Source organism: Ambystoma mexicanum, chromosome 9, assembly GCF_040938575.1.
Source record: "Ambystoma mexicanum isolate Mex_15411 chromosome 9, UKY_AmexF1_1, whole genome shotgun sequence".
NCBI lineage: Eukaryota > Metazoa > Chordata > Amphibia > Caudata > Ambystomatidae > Ambystoma > Ambystoma mexicanum.
Genome location: NC_090931.1, coordinates 444275948 through 444297478, shown reverse-complemented (window position 1 = coordinate 444297478; position 21531 = coordinate 444275948).

Genomic DNA, 21531 nt, shown 5'->3' with positions numbered 1-21531 from the left:
ACTTCTAGCACTATTTGGATGAGTTGCTAAGGGATTGCCTGGCTATATTTCTGATTCCCTTTATTGGCAGAATTCTAGTATACCCCATGACAGACAACGAATATGTTGAACATGGCGGGGCAGTGCTCCAGTGATTCAGGAAGAACCACCTATTGCAAAACGTGAGAAATGCTAGTTTTAAATGCACACAATTTACTGTTAGATATACATCTTGAAACTGGATGGAATCTCTATGAACACAAGAAATGTGGAGACTGTTCTCTTATTGCCAACAAATCGCAATCCTATTTTAGGATTTGCCAATTTGTATTGGTAGTTCATTGATATTTCCTGCCAATGCAGCACATTTGACTAGATTAACATGCAAGAAGCTTTTAGGCTCTGAAGCATGCTTTCAGCACAATGCCAGTGCTGTGTCACCAACGTCTATAGAATTATGTTTCCAGTACTGCTTTGAAAGCTAGGTTATCTGTGTATACTGCCTCCCACGGCCACCATGAGGTTGGGTGCTATAGGGACCAGGCTGCCTGACTCCAAAATGATGGACCAGCCTACAGAGCTGTGGGGTGCATTTAAAAGCCCCAAACAGAAGTCCCTTTCGCATGAATGGCCGGCATTTAAAGACTGCAACAAAAACGGCCTGGCTTTTGCTTTTGTTTCATGTAAAGTTAAAGACCCATGTTGAAAGGGGCCTCACTATCATTATCAATGGACAAGCAGCAGTTGATTTACAAAAGGAGGAGGAATCAAATAATTCTGTAACATGGAAAACAGGATTTTTCAACATTGAAAGCAAAAACGGCCTGCACCTGTGTTTGCAAATAAAAACAGCTTTAAAAAGCCAAAATGGAAAAAAATATCACTGCTCACAGAAGCATGTCAGGAAAGCAAAACCTGATGTGTGGGTTGGCCAAAGCAATGTATCATGTTTAACCCACAACTCTCCACTGACATGTGAAGAGACACATATTCTTCAGGAAAAACCTGTTTCTGGTTGAGGACAAAACTTCACAAAGGAAAGCCCCACTTCCAGCTGGATGTCACATCTCCCATCTAATAACCCTGCAATAAAAGCATCAGAATTCAGTATCCTCCACACCTTCTGATTAAGAAAGCAGGGACTTCAAAAGAAAGCCATCCTTGGCTGGAGGATGACTAAAAGCTATGAATCCTTGTTTCCCCCACTGCAAAGAGCACACACTAACTTCAAAGAGACTCATAAAAACCTCTGGTCACAGGCAGACACAGGGGAACTGATGGCTGTGGGGGATGAAGCAGCCATCCCATTTGCTGAACAGGAACACCACAATTAATTTAAAATACTATTTTCATTTTAGGCATTTTGCGCAGGCACCATACTGTGGATTGAGTTCATTTCTATACAATTTTTCATGTAATTTCCAGGTGGTTTTGGGATATAAAATGCATCTACCTGTGACTCTGGGAAGTGTTATGGCCAGTTAGACTAGGTTTCTGGCTGATCTGAACATGTTACAAATTTGAGAGTTGGTGGAAAGGCAGAACATTAAATTATGGATATGCTTGATAACTTACATATTCATAACTGTTGTACATTTTATGAAAATGACAAATAGGTGACACATGGCCATGTTACATCGTATGGATTTGGTAGTCGGCTTATCTAATTTCCCAGGATCAGCTAAAACAGAAAATATGTTTAGTATGGCATTTGCTAGTACAATTATGATGTAGTGATGCATAACTAGTTTCTGTCAAAATGTTCAAAGGAGAACAAAGGATGATGCCAAATGGGAAAAGACAGATGTTGCTCCAAAACCCTAAACCAATCCTGACTGGGGAGGAGAGAGAGAGAGGATAACTGTCCAATCCTAGCAGCAGGAATTATTGCAGGGTACTTCCCCTAGATTGTAAAATTGGTGATGTAATTTCTATCTCTTTCCCATAGCAAGTGTGAGAAATAATTAAAAAAAAAAGATTCTTTCATTGGTGCTCCAAAAGCAGATGTTCCTCTGCTTTTCTGGCTCCCGATTTTGTTTCTGTGGGCACCACACCAAAACCGATTTTTACCCTTGCATTCTTACTCCCTTCTACTGCCTTCCATTGAAAGGAATCAAATCCAATTGATGTTTAGGGGGTTGAGTTTTGCGGGGGCGGAGGATTTAACGCTAATGCTATCATTGTGTTGAATTGTTCTTTCTGTAATCTGCCATTAAGAAATAAAAGCAACCGTGACAGTATATCTTAACTTGGTTGTTTTGTAGAGATTATTGCATTTTATGTTGCCACAATATTTGTGAGTGCTATAATTGGTTGATTTTTCCCTTTTCATTAAATAATACATTAATAAATATCTTATTGATACACACCGGCCTGGTTCCTAGTCCATTGTGACATGGGGTGTTTGTGGAGGTTGAATGTGAGACGGGTTGGAGGCCTACTCAAGAAGAATCCGTATTATACTAAAACAATAAAAAGCATTTTATTGTGCGTCACATTCATTGTAGGGAAAGGAGTTCCCTGGCTTGCGTGTGCCGTGTAATAAACTGTGACAAAGTGGGGGCTTGTGCTGTGATTGAGAAAAGTGTTTTCACTCGTGACAGTGTAGCACAGCAGACTAGCCCATTGAAGGTATTGTTACATTTAGTGGATAGAAGGCTGGTTACATTGTGAAGGTGCCAGCCAAACTTGTACCCTGGGTGTCAGGGCTGTGTGTCCAAATACAAGATTGAGAATACAAACTAGGCAGGAGCAGGGTTGAGATTTTGCCCTGACAAAGAGAATCTTTCAGGGGCAGAACACATTTTACAATGAGCATCATAGAAATTAACATGGCTAGGAAGCACCTTCTATCCAAATTGTTCATTAAACGGGAAGGGGCGGAACAAGAACATGAAGGCTGGCAATCTAGAATTATGCAACAAGTGACCTCTATAAATATGTATGTTTGGCAGGTTAGTGGCCTGTTACATCAAGCAGACAGATTTTTATGTGACACAGAACACTAGAGATGAGCACATTAAAATGGCCCAGCTCACTGCATATATGTACTTCCATGTGATTACCTTGGAAGAAAAATACCAGACGAGTGTAGCCTAAAAATCAAACCGAGTTATTGGATTAAGCACAGAGAGAGTTAAGGCAGGTAGTGTAGAGGACAAAGTGCTACAGAGCCAGAGTTCTGAGTTAAAATTAGGAGACATTATTCAGCAGCTGAAGGATGAGTTAGCGGCACAGCAAAAAATTAATTCAGAGCGAGAATCTCAATTTTCTGCACTGAGAGAGGAGAAGGTGTTGAGAATCTGAAAGAGAGTCAACTAAAATTGAACCAACAAGTGGCATACAATAGACACTGCTTAAAGGACATGTGTGCTTTTCAAAATCAGATTAAGCAATTGAAAGAGGATAATAACCAGTGGGTCATAAAGGAGCATAAAGGAGGTCCATTCCCAGGCAGAATTTGACCAGGAGCGCCAGAAGATGAGCGCTTTGAAAGACCTCAGTGAACAGAATAGCACACTGGTCCAGGAAAAAGATCCCCTGTGCCAGGGAGTGTGCTAGTTAAAGACACACCTGGAGAAAAGTGAGTCATGTTTTCAGGAACTGACTCACACGAGGGAAGAAAATGAAAAATTAAGGGTACACATAAGGCAAGTAAAATTGGAATTAGAGCAGACAACACAGGCCATAAATGTACAGAGTGAGGATATTAGTCTCCTGCAAAGGTAGAGGTCTGAGTATTTTGAGATAATACAAGATTCACAGAAAGAAAATGAGTCCCTTTGTGAGAAAAACAAGGTATTCCATGGTCAGGTAGTGGCACAAAGCGAGATTATAGAAGCTACTAAAGCTGAGGTAGCAGAGCTCAAATCTCAGGCCGCCATCCCCCACCAAGAGATAGGGGCTGAGAAAGATAAAGCAGAGAGATTGGAGAAGGAAATGGCTAGACTCAATCAGGCCTTGAGAAACCCTGAACAGTTTGGGTATGAACGGGCAACACCTGACCACGGTGCAATGCCCCCTCTACCAGGGGCCTGAAGCCAACTCACCCCATTATATGCGCAAGGCACTGTAAATTTCAGGTCTACCAGTTCACAAGAACCGGGAACCACGAGGCAGCTTGTCTCAATTAGGCCTAGTATAACTGGGCCAGAAGGCCAGTCCCTAGCAGATATTGATGGACATGCATCGTTAATTAGGTTCAAAAATATCTTGCCAAATACATCTGACCAGGATGACTCCAATGATGAGGAGATCAGGGAGATAGACTGGCAGAAACCCATGTTACAAAGGGACCATCTTGTCCACTTTGCAGATAAAGAAGAATCAGAGTTCAGGCCCCAAAAGAGCATCTTGAAAACCTCCACTAATTCAGGGAAGTGGGGGGAGTTTTCCACGATACTCGGAAGAAGGGAGGAGTCAGATGAGTACTCCCCTGTGTGAAAAAAGAGGCCCAAGAGACATGACCCAGAGAGCCCACAAAACAGCAGGAGAGCAGAGACAAGACCACGTCATTCTGGGAGGGATTCCCAGTCTCAAAGAATCAGGGAGCGCCTAGAGGACAGGGACGGGACCACAAAAAGTAGCAGCTCTGAGCCTGAGGGTGAATGGACTTAGGTGCAGCGGAAAAAGAAGGCTGCCAAACAAAAAGAGAACTCTTGTAAAAGACCCAATTCGGAAAATAAAATCCATCAGAAACTTCATGACTCCCTACCACAAAAATGCAAAATACTCAGTGTGGGAGCATCTGGAGCTGCATGACCAGATGATGACATCATTTGGCTTCAAAAATGACCATTGCTGCGTGCACAGGAACCTTCAGAAGTCCCGCAAAGCAGCCTCCAACCTGCATTGCGAGAGGACCAGGCACCGAGAGAGTTTGTGTAAGAATTGAAGTGGGCATTTGCCCAGACCTCTAGACGGGTGTGCACAAGTATTAGGGAGTTTATCAATACCTATTTTCATGCCCTCCCTAAGTACATCATGACACAACTGGTTAGGGACTTCCACGATCAAAGGACCCTGGATTGGGTAATAGAACAGGCTACCCAGATCTATGAAGTCCGAAGGCCATTGAAAAACAAAAAGACTCAAAAAAATCCCAAAGCATCCAACACTGCCGCTGCTGCCAAGGTGGAGGAGCTGAAGAATACCTACATTTTGGACCTAGAAATGAGGGGGATCTAAAAATACTCCTCCATCTAATAAACCAAATGAGAGGCAGAGGAGACCATCTGATCAGTCCCAAGCGGGTGGTAGCCAGGCAGGGTATCCCACAAATGCGTCACCTGACTCTGCCACCTATATTAGCCAAAGAAACAAGGGTAATAGACCCATCTTGGGGTATGCATGGACTCCCCGGGAACAAGGGGGGGATCCAATCAGGTAAGTACAGCCCCAGGAAACTTCCCTCCAAACTTCCCACAAAGCGTCCCAGAGAACTTCCCTCTTGAAGAAAGAAACATTCCATCTTCCAACTTAAGTTTCTTCCCTAGGTACCCTCCAAACCCCAACTTCCAGAATAATCCTCCTCTCTCTCCCCGCTTTCAGGATTCTAGACCTCTAAATCAGGGAGAAGGGAGAACAAGTCGGAGGGCTACCAGGGAGACCCTCAATACCCGAGTTACTCTGGGGGAAGGGCCAGCTACCCTTCCAGAGAACAGCAAAGGTATGACTCTAGACCCCCCCTACCAACCAGAGAGGATGTTGCAACTGGAGCGCCAGGTCCAAAGTTTGACCCAAGACCTGAGTCGCATGTTGATGGCTCAGCTGGGCCCTCAAATGAACATGGCTGCCCAGAAAAGCTCAAACCCAGGGTCTGGTGCCCCGGAGCAATGGCGGGGAGAAAACCCTGACAATCAACAGGTTCACGAGGAGGAGGCCCGGGGGTAAGGGAGATGCAAAGCCCTAGAGGAAGCTTACTTTCTCACCCGTAAAAAAAATAACTAATAACCGCTGAACCTGAACCCAAATTTTCTACCCCCGAAAAGCTTCAACCTAGGGAACAGAGGATAGGTAGGAGAAGCCAATGGACAAAAAAAAACATTTTGTTGAGGAAGCAGACTTCCTTGCATCATCCAGTTTGAAGGGGAAGAATCCCCTGAGGATTCATGGAAGGAAATCTTCTCTTTCAGGGATAGGGGAGTCCTCCCAAAGAAAAATGGGTCCCAAAAGGCCGTAACTCAGACTGGGTAAGTATGGGGACTGACCCAGAACCACCAATTCCTGAACCACAAACATGTCACCCTGATGACTCTGCAATCCATGAGGGATCTTCCCCCCGAAACGGTTCTCGTGGAAAATTGGGACAGCAAAGAATCAGGGGAGAAAGGGGATTCTGAAATCCCACAGATATCTGGGTGCCAATATTTTCTTTACAGATTCCGGGAGTCCGACACAGAAAACCACCCAAGATCACACAGTGTCGGAGTTCAAAATAAAGAAATTAACTGCCACCTTGGCCCAAAATGCACATTTCCTTTGCATCCTAAGGAGAGAGAAGGCAGATGTTATGCCTCCGTCAAGGTCCAGGGGCCAAGGTGCATTTTCAGCACTGGTGGATACTGGTTCCCAAGCCACCCTTCTGTCCAAAAAGGCACGACCAAATTAATTGAGGAAGTGGGGAGAGTCACCAAATTGCACTCACACCTCTTCCTGGACAACTCCAAAACTTCAACGGAAATGACATTACTGTTGAGGGGAATGCAGATCAAAATTGGACGACATAGGGTGAAACAGCCGGTAATAGTCGTCACTCCAGAGGGCACACCTTGTCTCTTGGGGAATGATCTCCGGAGGTTGTCACCCCTGATCGACTGTGTGAACAAGGTCCTCTGGACACAGACTAACCGGCCAATAAAACTAAAACAAAGCACAAACACGGAAGTCTAAAAGGCACATGCCATATGATTGAATAGCGGTCTGACAAAATCGAATTCCATTTTAGGAACAATCAAGTCCCTGGGATCACTGTAATCTCTGTAGGAGAACAAACTGGTGATGGGAACCCTTCTTCATTTTTTAAAATCAACCTTCCTTCCAGTTTCATGTGGCATTCTACACTGGAAGGAAATACCCTGAAATGTTACACTGATCCACAATTTGAAGAGAACCCAAATCCCAGCACAAAAGATGATGAAAAACCAGCTCAGAGCTTGGCTGATATCCAGAAAAAGGGTGAACAGTTGTTTCTACCCATTTAGGTAAATGGGGGCGGGAGCCTGTTCTCGCCAGAGTATGCCTGAACAATGGAAAAAGCTTAATTAGTGAAGCGTTATTCAGGAAACTCCCAAAAGATCAGACCATTCCCACATTTAAGTTGATTGACAAGTGGGAAATGGGCCTGGAAATCCAAATTCCCAACATCTCCTGCCCAGCAGGTGCATGCTAAAAATGTCCATTGGTGACAAAAGCATAGATCATAATTGTTCGGTTGTGAGAGATGTTCCCTCTGCATTTTACTTAGGCAATGACAGTCTCAATCGATTCACAATTAATTAGGCCCTAATCAATAACAAAGTCTGGTCCCAACTGGGAGGTAACACCATGGGCTATGACAATCCTGAAAAGGCATTTCGGTCAGCCCAATCGCTGCTGTATGCAGTTGAAGTTCCAAAAGGAGAAGAGGTCAATATCCCAGGACTGGTCCGACAATTCACTATTCCCTTGAAAATTAAGCAAGGACAGAACCTCCAAAACCCGGACGCTTATATAAATTTAAATTATTCCTCCAACACCAATGTTTATATTTGAACCCGACACCACTAGTTGGCCTAGAACATGACACCATATGAATATTGGTGGATAACAGCGACACTCTGGGCGCAAACACCTTTATTGCAATGGCTGCTGATACCCAACATTTCTCCATTGACTTAGGGAATGTGATCATGGGACAAGTTCCAAATGACTGTTACCTCTGTGATGATGACATACCTCCAGAAAAGATTTTCAACCGGCAAGCGGGGAATTTCTTGGTGTACTCTTCCTGCCCTTATGGGGGGAAGAGGTAACCTGCGAAATCAGGACGGATGAGGTGGTATTTGAAGTCAACAGTGACTGCCTCCCCTCCTTGAAACCTCCTGTCCAGGCCAACACCATAACAAGGGATCTCTCCACGCAACTGGAGGATACCACAGAAATTGCAGAACCTGAGGTATTTCCAGGCTTCAGGCAGATGGTTGATGAACAAAATAACATTTCGGATGCCTGTTAGAGCGAGGAGCAAAAGCAGAAGCTGAAACAGGTGTTTTTGGATTTTCAAGAGATCTTTGCCATGGACTCGTAAGACTGTGGTCGCACCGAGATACATTCCACCTCCATACAAACAGACCCAGGGATGTCCCCCATATTCGTGAAGCAATACCGGTTGACCCTTGTGTCTATGGAGTCACTCACAGAGATAATAAAGAACTTAGAATCCCGTGGGATAATTCGTCCAGTCCACAGTACCTTTAATAACCCGGTACTGGGAATACCAAAACCAGATGGCCAATGGAGTCTTTGCGCAGACCTTAGTGATTTAAACAAACGGGTCCACATGTCCCGATCCAGGGGTCAAAGTTGTATACCGCCATTGACCTGACCAATGGTAACTGGACAGTGCCCATGAGTAGGGAAGACCAGTACAAGCTGGCCTTTATCTTCGGGGGGAAGCAGTACATGTGGACCCGAACCCCCTTTGGATATATAAACTCTGGCAATGAAGTTAACATCTTTCTGCACAAGGCCATGCTCGACTTGGGTGAAAGGGGAAACATGGCCTATGTAGACAATGTTCTAATCAAAGGCTCAACTATGGAGGAACACATAGCTGAAATATGCTATGTTCTGACCCAGTTGAAGGAAGCCAGAGCAAAACTGTCCTTCCAGAAGGCGCAATGGTGTAAGACCCGGTTGAACTTCCTAGGGCATGAAACCACAGCTGATGGTCTCAGTCCTAGGGCAAAAAAGGTGGAAGCCTTATTAAAATTAAAAGTTCCACAACTGTGCGTGAACTAAAAAGCCTTTTTGGACTTATGAATTACAGTAGGAAGTTCATAGAGTTCTACACAGAGGTCACAAGAGACTTAGTCCATTTACTAAAGGATGGGGTCAAGTGGGAGGTGGGTCCAGAGCAAGCTGAGGCAGTAAAACAACTCAAGAGAAGCCTTTCAGAAGTGCCTTGTTTGGCTTACCCCATCAAAAACAAGTAATTGTTCTTGGAGACGGGGTTCTCAAACACTTGCTTAAAAGCAGTATTATACCAGAAGCACGACAAGGCCAACAAAGACATCTTGTATGCGAGTAGGACTTTGTCCTATGTGGAGGAAAAATTCAACAATTGTGAAACGGCACTTGTGGCAACGGTGTGGGCATTGAAAAATTATTGTCTGTTCATCCAGGGGGAGCACATCATTGTCGAGATTCCTCACCAGCCTTTGCAATATCTCCAAATCCAGGCAGGGAATGTGAGTAATTCTAGAATTACTTCCAGGATTCTGTCCATGCAAGGCTTTCCTGTGGAGGTCAGATATGGCCAAAACAAGAACAGTCCCCTCGCGGAAGGTTTGGCTGACATGCATGATTGTGCTCAAGAAAACTGTCTTGAGGACGAAAGTCTAAAAGCCCAAGACAACATGGAGGCGTACCTACATTCCCCTCACAAAGTCTATGAGGAAGACACATGCCAGGGGATACCCACAGTTGATGTGGATGGGTTCTCCTACTATGTTGACACAACGGGGAAAAGGAACTGGTGGCTGGCATTGGGAATGTCTGGGTGAATGATGCCCCGGAGCCTTCTGCTGGGTACAAGTTCAGTCCCCAAAGTAGTCAGGTGGCAGAGTTGATGTCGTTTCATCAGGCCATCCTCGCTGTCATGCAACACCAACTCCACAAACTGATCATAATCACTGATTCAGAATATGTCAGGAATGGGTTCGTCGAGCACCTGATAAATTGGAAAAGTCAAGGCATGCTGTGTGCAAACAACAAACCGCTCAAGCATGGGAAATTAATACAAGCCATTGATGATCTGGTCACCTCTAAGGAGATGACCATCTACTGGGAAAAGATCAAGGGTCACTCCAGAATAGAGGGACCAGGCAAAACAGGAAATTACTTGGCTGACCAGTTGGCCAAAACCGGAGCCATCCACAGGGATCTCATAAAGATTGAGTCCCTAATGGGGGAGATCCAGGTCGCTGCTGTCACCAGGTCCCAAACACTTGCCCATAATGAACTCTCAACTGCCGAGTGGAGTAAGGAAACCACAGATGCTGATTTGATTACAGCACAAAAAGGGGATCCGATTATTGGGAAATGTTATCAACACATTGACGGCCACATGAATTTTCCTCTGACCGAATCTGATTACATCAGGAAAGAGGATCTCCGGGTGTTGATGAAGTTTTCCAAGATGTTCCCAATCCAAGAAGGTTTGTTGGTACGGAGATCCATCTCTGGATGTTACCAGTGGGTGGTACCTACCTCATTCCGAAGTCTAATGTTAAGTCACACTCATGATGCAGCCAAAGCCTGTCATAAGGGGTTTCATACGATATAAATGTTGCAAATGGGTGTCTTGTGTGGGAAATTTCAGCCAAGTTCCCTCACACCGAGCTCCCCTACCGAAAAGGGGATGACACTGCCTTGGTCAGATTTGCAAGTAGATTTCATTGGGCCCGTGATTCGCTCCTCTAGATGAGACAAGTCATGCTTGTTTACCAAGTGGGTGGAATGTCTCCCGGCCCTAAAGTGCAAGGCAGAAACAGCAGCTTCCCTGATGATCAATCACATCTTCTCGCGTTTTGGCCTTCCCCAATGGATTGAGTCAGAACGAGGAAGTCACTTTACCAGCAAGGTGAAGACAAAGATGTGGGAAATACTTGGGGTAAAGAGAAAACTCCACATTGCCTACCACAGAGCATCTAGTGGGGGAGGTGAGAGGTACAATAAAATGATTGTGAGCATACTAAAGAAGTTTGTGGCAGACTCTGGACCTAGTTGGGAAATCCAACTACTGCTTGTCCTGATGGCCATCAGGTCTACACCATTTTCTGTGACAATAATGTCTCAATTCGAGCTAATGACTGGAACAAAAATGGTGCTACCTCAGCATCTGCTCTACAGAACTCAAGAGCTGACCCTGGTCAACGCGTCCACGACACATGTAACGCTCACCTGGTATCCACGGGGGCGCCACTCAGCCTGTCTGGACCTCTCACGACCTTGAACCCTTCCCCGGAATATGTTCAGCTGGAGACTTGGCCTGAAACACAGGATTTCCAGATTTAAACTCTGTTGTCTCTGGATGCTTAACCCCCTCTTCCCTCGGTGACCAAACCTTCCCCTATGTCCTCTCCTCACCTTGTTTTCTGGTGTTGTGTGCTCTATGTCCTGCCCTTCGGTGTAGGGGTCCATCGGTTGATGTGGGCGCTATGCAACCTAGTTGCTTCACTGGTGCGGGCCCAATCGAGTCTGTCAAGGTAGGTTGGTTGATTCTTATTGAATTGTCCTTTTCGTAGCTCTTGCCTCCTTTATAACTTTCCTCTTCTCCCTTAGGTGTTGGCGAGGCTGAAGATGGTGTACTGCTGCTTAATGGAGCCGACCACTAAGCGGTGAGTGAAAGCGCGATGGGCTGAGCTGTTTGCTTTTTCTTGTGCTGATCAACGTTTGTCTCTCTGTCCCCTACAGGCACATCAATGTCCCAGCGTGGCTGCCGGCTGAGAGAATAAGGTGCAGTGAGTAAGCGCGATATGCGGCGCCTTCTTGTCCTTTATGTGCTAACCTGTTTTGTCTTTTCCCTTTGCAGGTTGATGGTGTGCTCTGGAGCTGAAGTAACCCCGAGCGGCTCGAGTCCAGGTAAGTGTTTGACTCTTCTTGCTGTTTTCGAGCAAACAAGGATACGAGTACGCTTCCTAATGTCTTTTCCTTTCGTTCATTTCTTCCAGGATGCGGCGTGCCGAGATGGCGAAGACACCGCCGTAATGCTGCCCACAGAACTGGAGGAGCGATGGATTGAAGCAGGATGCTCCCCAAGGTAAGTCTTCTATTAACGCTGTTCTTGTTCTTGCAGGTGCGCAGATGCGGAGGAAAAGGCGAAGGCCTACAGGAGACCGATTAGAACACAGTGAGTGTCACGCTGCAGGTGCAGAGTAACGCAAAGCGTGTTCCTCTGCCTGGGCGTGGTTCAAATAGCCTCCAGACATCCCAGGTATCCCTGGGTTGAACCACACCCAAAAAACTAGACCACATACCTCAGTTCATAGAACTGAGTTATATGGGGGCATCCGTATTGCCCACAGTACATTACAGAGTCAAATGCCAAGTTGTCCTCAGAGTTATGCATGAGCCTGGCGCCACAGGTGTCAGGTCGGACTCCAAGTGGGTCTCAGATAAGACGGAGAGGGCCTTAAGGCCATATGGGTGATCGAGGCCTGGCTCAAGTATGTTGTCTCAGGGGTTTGGGGGAAGGGATCATGACAGCACTCCCCCTAAGGCCCCTCTCATGGTGGCCCTCCTGTCTGGTCCTGGTTTGGTTGGATGGTTTTGATGGAACCTTTTGAGCAACCGAGGTGCATGGATGTATTCACAAGGTTCCCATGTTCTGTCTTGCGGGCCATACCCTTTCCAGTCCACTAGATAGTATAGGTTAGATATGACATATTTTGAGTCTAGAATGTCATTGACCTCAAACTCCCGTTCTCCATTGATTACTACTGGCTTCGGTGTTGTTGTAACACGGGTTCCAGGTTGAACAGGTTTCAGGAGAGATACGTGGAACACAGGATGAATTTGCATGTTGGATGGTAAAGATATTTTGACTGCTACTGGATTTATCATAGAGGGGATGGCAAATGGACCTCGGTACCTTGGGGGAATGTATGGGTTCTTTTAATGGGCACATGTTTCGATGCCAACCAGACCTTGTCTCCAATCTGGTAATTGGGGGCCTTTGTTCGGTATTGGTCAGCGAATTTCTTTTTCACGGTTCTTAGCTTGGAGTAAATGTTCGACTGCCCTTTTAAAGGTTTGAGAAATGGTTGTGTGCAAGGTTTTAATTGCTGGCATTTCCAGGGTCGTAGGGGCATCTATCTCTGAAGTGTGTGGATGCCTGCCATATATGATAAAAAAGGGAGTCTGCCCAGTGCTGGTTTGTTGAGAATTATTGTAAGCATATTCAGCTATCCATAACAGGTCTGTCCAACTTCCTTCTACTTGATGTAGCATACAGCAGAGGTACTGCTCGAACGTTTGATTCGTTCTGTCCGTTTGACCATCCGTTTGGGGATGGTGACTGGTGGATAACCGGATGTCGATTTGGCCATAGAACAGCCTTCCTCCAAATGTTGGACACAAATTGAGTACCTCGGTCCGAGACCAGTACCAAAGGGAACCCGTGGAGCTGTACGATGCGTTCGAGAAAAACTTTTGCCAAAGTGGATGCGTTTGGGAGGCCCCTAAGAGGAATGGAGTGTGCCATTTTGGAAAACAGGTCCACAACCACTAGAATGTTGTTAAACCCTTGGCTGGGTGGTAAGTCAGTAATTAAGTCGAGGTGCAGTGTATGCCAGGGCGCTGGTGGAATATCCAATGGTTGAAGAAGTCCAGCTGGTTTCTGTTTCGATGATTTATTTTGTGCACACACTCCACAGGATAGGATGAATTGGATGATGTCCTTGCGCCACGTGGGCCACCAATAACTTCGTTTGACCTTGGCTAGGGTTTTTGCAATTCCAGGATGGCCCTCGATTAAGGAATCGTGATAACCGGACATGACTTGCTCTCGTAGTTCTTTGTTCGGCAGAAATAAACGTTTCCTGAAAGAGGTTAGCTGGTCCTTTATTATGTGATGTTCACCTTGTGTACTCCACTCTTGCAATTGCTCGGGACTCATCAAGCTTTGGATTTCTTCATGTAATTTGCTTTGGGTCATGGTTGCATGGATCACGTAATCATATTCAGTGAAGGAAAGGGCCCAGCATAGTTGCAGCGAAGATAGAGCCTTTGCTGTTTTTTAAGTACTGGAGATTTCGATGAACAGTTATTACGGTGATCGTGTGCCTGGCACCTAGGAGATAATGTTGTCAGGCCTTAAAGGCTGACTTGATGGCTAGGAGTTCTTTGTCTGTGATAGGGTAATTGAGCTTGGGTGGTGTGAATTTACACGACCAGAAGGCGACAGGGTGTAGTTGACCCGTTTCTGGGTCCTTTTGTGAGAGGACAGCTTCCATTGCCATACCTGAGGCGTCCGTCTCCACCACGTAGGGGAGGTTTGGGCGTGGATGACATAGAATCGGGGCAGAAGTGAACCTCACCTTAAGTTCCCAGAAGGCTTTTTCTGCTTCTTCTGTCCTGAGAAACTTCTTATTGCATTTCCTTAGCAATGATGTGATTGGATGCACTATTTGCGAGAACCCTGGGATAAATCGGCGGTAGAGGTTTGCGAAACCAAACATGCTCTGGACTCCCTTGAACGAATTTGGCGATGGCCAATTTAGGATAGCATCTACCTTGTGTACATCCATTCAAATTCCTTTTGGGGTGAGGACGAAACCAAGAAATTCCACCTCGGAGACATGAAATGAGCATTTTTCGAGTTTGGCATAGAGCTGGTGTTGGCAGAGTTTTGCCAATACAGATTGAACATGCTTGACGTGGTCCTGTTTGGATGCGGAATATACCAGGATATCGTCAATGTACACTAGGGCACAGACCTTGATTAATTCTCTTAAAACATTGTTAATGAAGTATTGAAATGCAGCGGGAGTGTTGCAAAGGCCAAAGGGTGATATTCGTATTGGCCATATTTGGTACGAAAGGCGGTTTTCCATTCGTCACCCTTTTTCACTCGAATGAGGTGGTATGATCCTCTAAAGTCTAATTTTGTGTAGATTTGGGCGTCTTTGACTTGATCAAGCAGTTCGGGAATGAGTGGTAGAGGGTAGCGATTTTTCACGGTGATCTGGTTTAGTGCGCGATAGTCGATGCACATCCTCAGGTCCCCTTCCTTCTTTGGCACGAAGAATAGGGGAGAGGCTGCTGGTGACTTCGAGGGGCGAATGAATCTGTTTGCCAGGTACTGGTCTAAGTAGGACTTTAGATGCTGGTTTTCTGGTTCGGTGAGTGCATAGATCTGCCCACAAGGGATCTGAGCACCGGGTATCAGGTCGATCTGGCAATCGTATGGTCTATGCGGTGGTAAGGTATTAGCTTGCTGTTTCTGAAAAACATCTTGAAAGTCCTGGTATTCACTTGGTAAAGTACCGACTCCCTCCAGAGTTGTGAGTTGTTGCCACTGTTCCATGAGTAGGAGTTCTAGCATCACTTGACTTTTCCCCTAGGCGATAACAAGTGTGAGCACAACTTTCGGGAAAGGCCAACTCTTTTGCACACCAATCTATTCGAGGATTGTGAGTAGGGGTGTCCCGAACTTCGGCTTCGAGTAAGTATTATGCCGAAATTTGGCTGAAAACGAAGTATTTGGCTTCGGCCGAAGTTTGCTTGAATATTTACTCAAAGCCGAAGTTATACACCTACTACCAAGGGACATATTTGTGCATACGCGGACACGTTTATCTTCTGCATTTCATCCTACTGCAGTGACCTAGCTGCCTTTCCCTGAGTCAGAGCGCGCATACACTGTGATCAGAGGCGTCTCAAGGGCATCCAAAACATCTTGTCAGAGCGGCACTGCAAGTTCTGTTAAAAAAAGTGACATTCCATTTGGAAGCACGAGGCACTGCCACGCGCGTTCATTTCATGTTATGCAGACTGAATTCCCCAGTGTACTTCTTTCAGTTTCAACACCAATGTTCGGGGCATTGCGCTCCCTGGATGTGCCTGGATGGAAGTTGCAAAGTACTTCTGCTGGGTGGAGCTGAATACTTAATTTGTGATAATTATAGCATTGTGTAGGTAAAAAGCGCAGCGTGATCCCCGCTTTGAGTAGTGGCTGTGGGTAAAACGTCTGGAAATTCCTGGAAGGCTTCTTCAGCAGCTGCATTCCCCCTCCAGTTAATGGAAATATAAGTGTCCAGTCTGAACCTAATTTACTGCTAATAGCCGTGAAACACAGCACCATAAATCGCCAGGCTGATAAGAGACAAACTTCACAGGCAGTCCCAAACAAATGTAGTATTTCAAAGCTGCTGCCTGGACCATGCTCGAGATTTGCATGTAAATGGCCACAGCCTGCCACCCATTGCTAGACAATGGCCTGGGCCGAGGCATTGTTGGGCCTTCCGCCCTGTCACTGGCCTGTTTCATATGGAGATTGAGGCTATGGAGGGTGGGGGCTGGCTGGGAAAGGGTCTTTAGCCCTGGAGCCTGGTAGATCTGATAGCAGGTCTCACATTCCCCAGAAACACCCTGGATACATCAGCTGTTCAGAGTCAAAGGATATAATTGTAGAAATAGATTCCAGGCAGCCAGGGCAGCAGGGAGGAGCCATCAAAGTGACACAGTGCGCCGAAGACACATTTTATATTGTGCCCTCTTCCTTGACAACATGTAATAAAATAAGACCCCTCCGTGAGGCAAAAAAGTGCTTGTTAAAGACTAAAACTACACCATTGTCCAAAAGGAAAACCCAGCTGCATTTGCTAGAAACTACTTTCCATAGCAAATAACTCCCTATATAATCAATTTCCCCACACTGCAACGTGTGCATTTTCCGTGGAAAAGAGTGTCAGCACAGTAGCCGGATGTATGTATACCTCACTGCCAAACATGCTATCAGGCTGTCATGCTGCATATGTTTCTCACAGCACAAACATGCAAACTTGCCCTTTTTGTGGGAAACGTTAATAGTTCTTAACATTCGCTTGTCGTGATATACAGCACTCCCTCCAAACATCTCCCAGTCCCTCTTTAGAAATCTGCAATTGGTTGTGCCCTCCACAACGGACCATGTGGTTCCTAAACACGCCTGTTGATTTTATTTGGCAATTTTTGTTGAATATAATAAAGCCTGCAGCTTTCGACTGAAAACTCGCACACAGCTCCAGTTCCCTACCAAATTTCTTATTAGGCAATGAAAGCAAACAGTAATAAAACGCCCCTTGTAAAGCTTAGTGACAGCTATGATCTATTAATAAGCACTATGCATGTCCTTCATTGAAGTGCTGTTAAAACAAGCATTGGCAAAGCCAACAGTTTTGGCCTGTTATGCATATATTGACACATTTCTAGTAGAAAACTACTATTCGGCTCACTATTCGGTTCTGGCCGAATAATTTGGCTAACTATTTGGTATTCGGCCGAATGGTAAATGTACTATTCAGTACACCCCTAATTGTGAGCTACCAACCACGACATTCCTAAAATCAACCGAAACTGGGGTGCCTTGATGAGGTCGAAAGCAATAGATTCCCAGTGTCCATCCTGGCACAGAAGGGTTAACACTGCAGTGCATTGGGATACTGGAGCAGAAGCTATTTCCGTGCCATCAACAGTGGTGACAGTGTTTGTGGTTGACTTAGGGCATAATGGAAGCCCCATCTTTGCTGCGGGATCTTGGTCCATATAGTTCCCAACGGCTCCACTGTCTATGTACGCTTTTACTGCGTGCATCCAAGATGGTTGTTGGTGGTTGATTAAGATCACAGACAATGCAAAATGGGAGGTCTGTAGTTCACTTTCTTCACTCGACAAGTGGACCCCTACACTTGCCGGGCTTGGTAGTTTTCTGATTCTTGGTTGCCATTGTCTTTGCCGTGGCCCCTACGACTCTCTTTGGTGGTTTCACTGGACACTCTTTAAGGAAAGGGCCTGATTTTTCACAGTACAAACATAACTTCTGCTGTCTTCTCTTGTCCCTTTGTGCCTTAGTCAAGGGGCACCTGACCTCTCCAATCTGCAGAGGTTCCCCTGAACTCTCTGTTGTTCGAGAAACATTGTCCTTTAAATGTACATACATAGGTCGAGGGTCCAGTCTGACTCGATCTGCTCTTCGGTCTTGCAACCTATGATCCAATTGAACAACAAGGTTAATAAATTCTGCACAGTCTTTTGGGGGGTACACCACTTGTGCGAGAATATCTTTTAGCTCCCCTCGTAGGTCCGATGAAATAATGTGGTTCTCTTCTCCTCTGGCCATCCTGCTTCAACCACTAGCCTGTTGAAGGTGGCTATGTATGTTAATAAGTCTTGGTTTCCTTGACGAAGGGACAAAATTTAGTTGTCTAATGCCTGTCCATGAAATCGACAAGCGAAGAGTTTTTCCATCTCTGTAACCACGGCTGTACTCTAATTGAAGTTGCCCTCCTCCGCACCACACTAGCTAACACGAACCTAGTCCCTGCCCACCTTGCTATGCTAACAACCAAATTGCCCACTCTCTGCTTAATTCCAACTATGATCCTTTGGCTCATGCTCACCATGTTCCCTTTTGCATCATAAACAACAACACTCCATGTAGCAATAACAGCTACATACCATACAACAATGGACTAGCTAAACTAGGCTGCCCTAGACACCGCCCCATCCCATGCCCCACACCCTTCCTCCCCTCCCTTTCACCTTTCACACACACCACTCACCAACAAATCATTGCTAAAAGTAAGGCCACACCAGCCAATATCCTACCTAACAGTACCAACTTAACTAAAGTTGAGCACATTGCCTCCAACCCTCACCTTCCCAATCCATTAGCTCACTGCCCCACAATCAACCCCACCCTCCAGGACCGCAATAACAGACTCGGCACTAGACTCCCTACCACATCTAATAAGTTGCCTACCACACCTGTGACCAAACCACAACCACTAAGGACAGCGCTAAGGCCACTAACGCGACTTCTCTAAAATGTGCACCACTCAATGTTAGATCTCTAGTAGCCCACCCCACCGAAATTGCCAACATTATCCTCTCAGGAGACCTCGACTTCCTTGCTACTACAGAAACTTGGTTACATGAAGCCGCAGGACCCTACCTCACTCTTGCCATCCCCGACAACTACTCTATCCTCAGAGCAGACAGACCTAATGCTCGCGGAGGAGGTGTAGCTATCATTTTAAAATCTTCACTCGATCTCAGACTAATCACCTCCCCTCCGCTAAAGTCCTGCGAGCACCTCACCATCAAAGTACAAACCACCCCTAAGAGTATCATTACTTTGCAACTAATATATAGGCCCCCAGGCCCCACAGGCTCCTTCGAGGAAGACATTAACACTCTCATAGCAGAGAATTCCAAGCCCCACTCCCAAAATATTATTCTAGGAGACTTTAACCTAGGATTTAATGACCCTAACGACTCTCCAGCTGCCTCCTTGGCTAACGCCTTATCCGTGCACGACTTCACTCAAGTCGTTACACTACCTACCCACCAGAAAGGTAGAACCATTGACTGGGTCGCAGCCCACAACTGCAATATCACCTGCAAAGCCCCACAACCTCTTGTATAGACTGACCACTCCCTCATATTATTCGACATCAACCAAAATAATCCTAACCCCAAGCAGCGCCCCTATGCACCAGCCTGCCTGACTAGAAACAAGCGCAACATCACTGCGGAGACCCTCACACCTCTGATCCTCCCCCTTCTAAACACACTCCCAGCCACCGCCAACCTTAACCTTCTAGTCAACACCTACAATGATGCCCTAACCAGCGCCATTGATGCCGTTGCACCCCTAAAGGAACGCAAAGGCAAACCCATAGCTCACTTGAACCCTTGGTACACACCGGAACTCAAAACTCTAAGAAAAAAGAAAGCCAAGATGGAAACCCTATGGAAAACCAACCCCTCTGCAGAAATTAAATCCAATCTCAAAACCATTTCCTCCTTCTATAAGAAAGAGATAATCCGCACTAAAAAAGAAGCCTACAATACTAGAATAAATAATGCCCAATCTTCTGCTAAAGAACTCTTCACCATCCTGAAGGAATTAGAAAACCCGAACCCTCCAACCGATACCTGCGTGAAGGACAAGCCATGTTGCACCAGTATCCAAAATGCTCTGGCCAACAAAATTACTGGTCTCCAAAACAAAATTGAGGCCAAAAGATTACAACTCTCAAATAGCAACGCCTTCATACCTAGCACACCCACCCTGACCAGTAACACCTCCGACTTCACATTCAAACCGGTTACTATAACCGAAATCCAAAAAATCATAGCATCCCTTAAACCTTCTAATTGTAAAGGGGAGAGCTGCCCCGCCCAGATCATCAAAGATGCTGAACGAGACCTAGCCCACTTCATCTCCAAACTAGTAAACCTATCCTTCTCGACCAATTCTGTACCCAACAACCTGAAACAGTCCTGGGTTCTCCCCCTCCTAAAAAAACTATCTCTCGACCCAGCCATTCCCACCAATTACAGGCCTATCACCATGGTCCCCTTCCTGCTACAAATCCTCGACAAATCCAAGATTACTTGGAGACCAATCAACTGTTAGGCCTGCGTCAATCTGGCTTTCGTCCTCAACACGGAACAGAAACTGCCCTTGTTGACCTCAAAAGTCAGATTGATGACATCAAGGACAAAAACAAAGCAGCTATCCTACTCCTCCTAGACCTCCCAGCAGCCTTTGACCTGGTTGACCACAGAATACTCTGCAACCACCTCTCTTCTGCTGCCCACTTCTCTCCCTCTGCTGTCACGTGGATACAATCCTTCCTAGCCAACAAAAACCATGAGGGTTTTCTCATCTGTGGCTGCAGCAGACCCCATCCCCATCACATGCGGTGTGACACCCAGATACTCCTCACCATCACTGGCAACTACAACACTGACGCCACCAGGATTAACGAAATCTTCGCCATCATTCCGCCATGGATGGCCACACACGGCCTCTGCCTGAATGATGAGAAGACCGAGCTCCTCCTGGTCGGGTCCCCCAATAACCTACAGAAACTCAGCCCCGATTATTCCAACTTCATCATAGATGGCAACATCATTCCAGTTGTGAATAATGTGAAAACGTTAGGCTTCTACCTTGACGCCAATACCAACCTTTCCAAACAAGTTAATATGACCGCCTCAGCTACCGCCTACACGGGAAAATTAATCAGGGCTTGTAGACCTTTTCTATCTACAAACAGCTGCCTCATTCTGGCGAGGACCCTCATACAATCGAAGCTTGACTATTGCAACAGCCTCTACCTTGGTGCCAACCAAGCTATAATCAAAAAGCGTCAGATCCTCCAGAATAATGCGCTGAGAGCAGCATTAAATATTCCCAGGAGAGAGCACATCTCCCGCATAAGAATATCTTGCAAATGGTTATCTATTCAACAAAAAATCGACCTGAAAACCCTCTGCCTCACCTATAAAGCCTTAAACCACCTAGCCCCCCAGTACCTCACCAACAAACTCTCCCTTAAGCCAAACACAAGAATCACCAGATCATCCAATACTCTCTGCCTCCCTGTGCCTAGATTCTCCGCCAAAAGAGCGGGGGGCTTGAATTTTATTGTCCTCACCCCTCAACTCTGCCACACCCTGCCACTGAGTATTAAACTGACCAAATCCTTCCAATTGTTCAGAAGACTAGTCATTAGTTGGCTTCTGGAGAAGGCAATCCTCAGATAGACTAAGCTCAGTACCAACTGTATATATTGT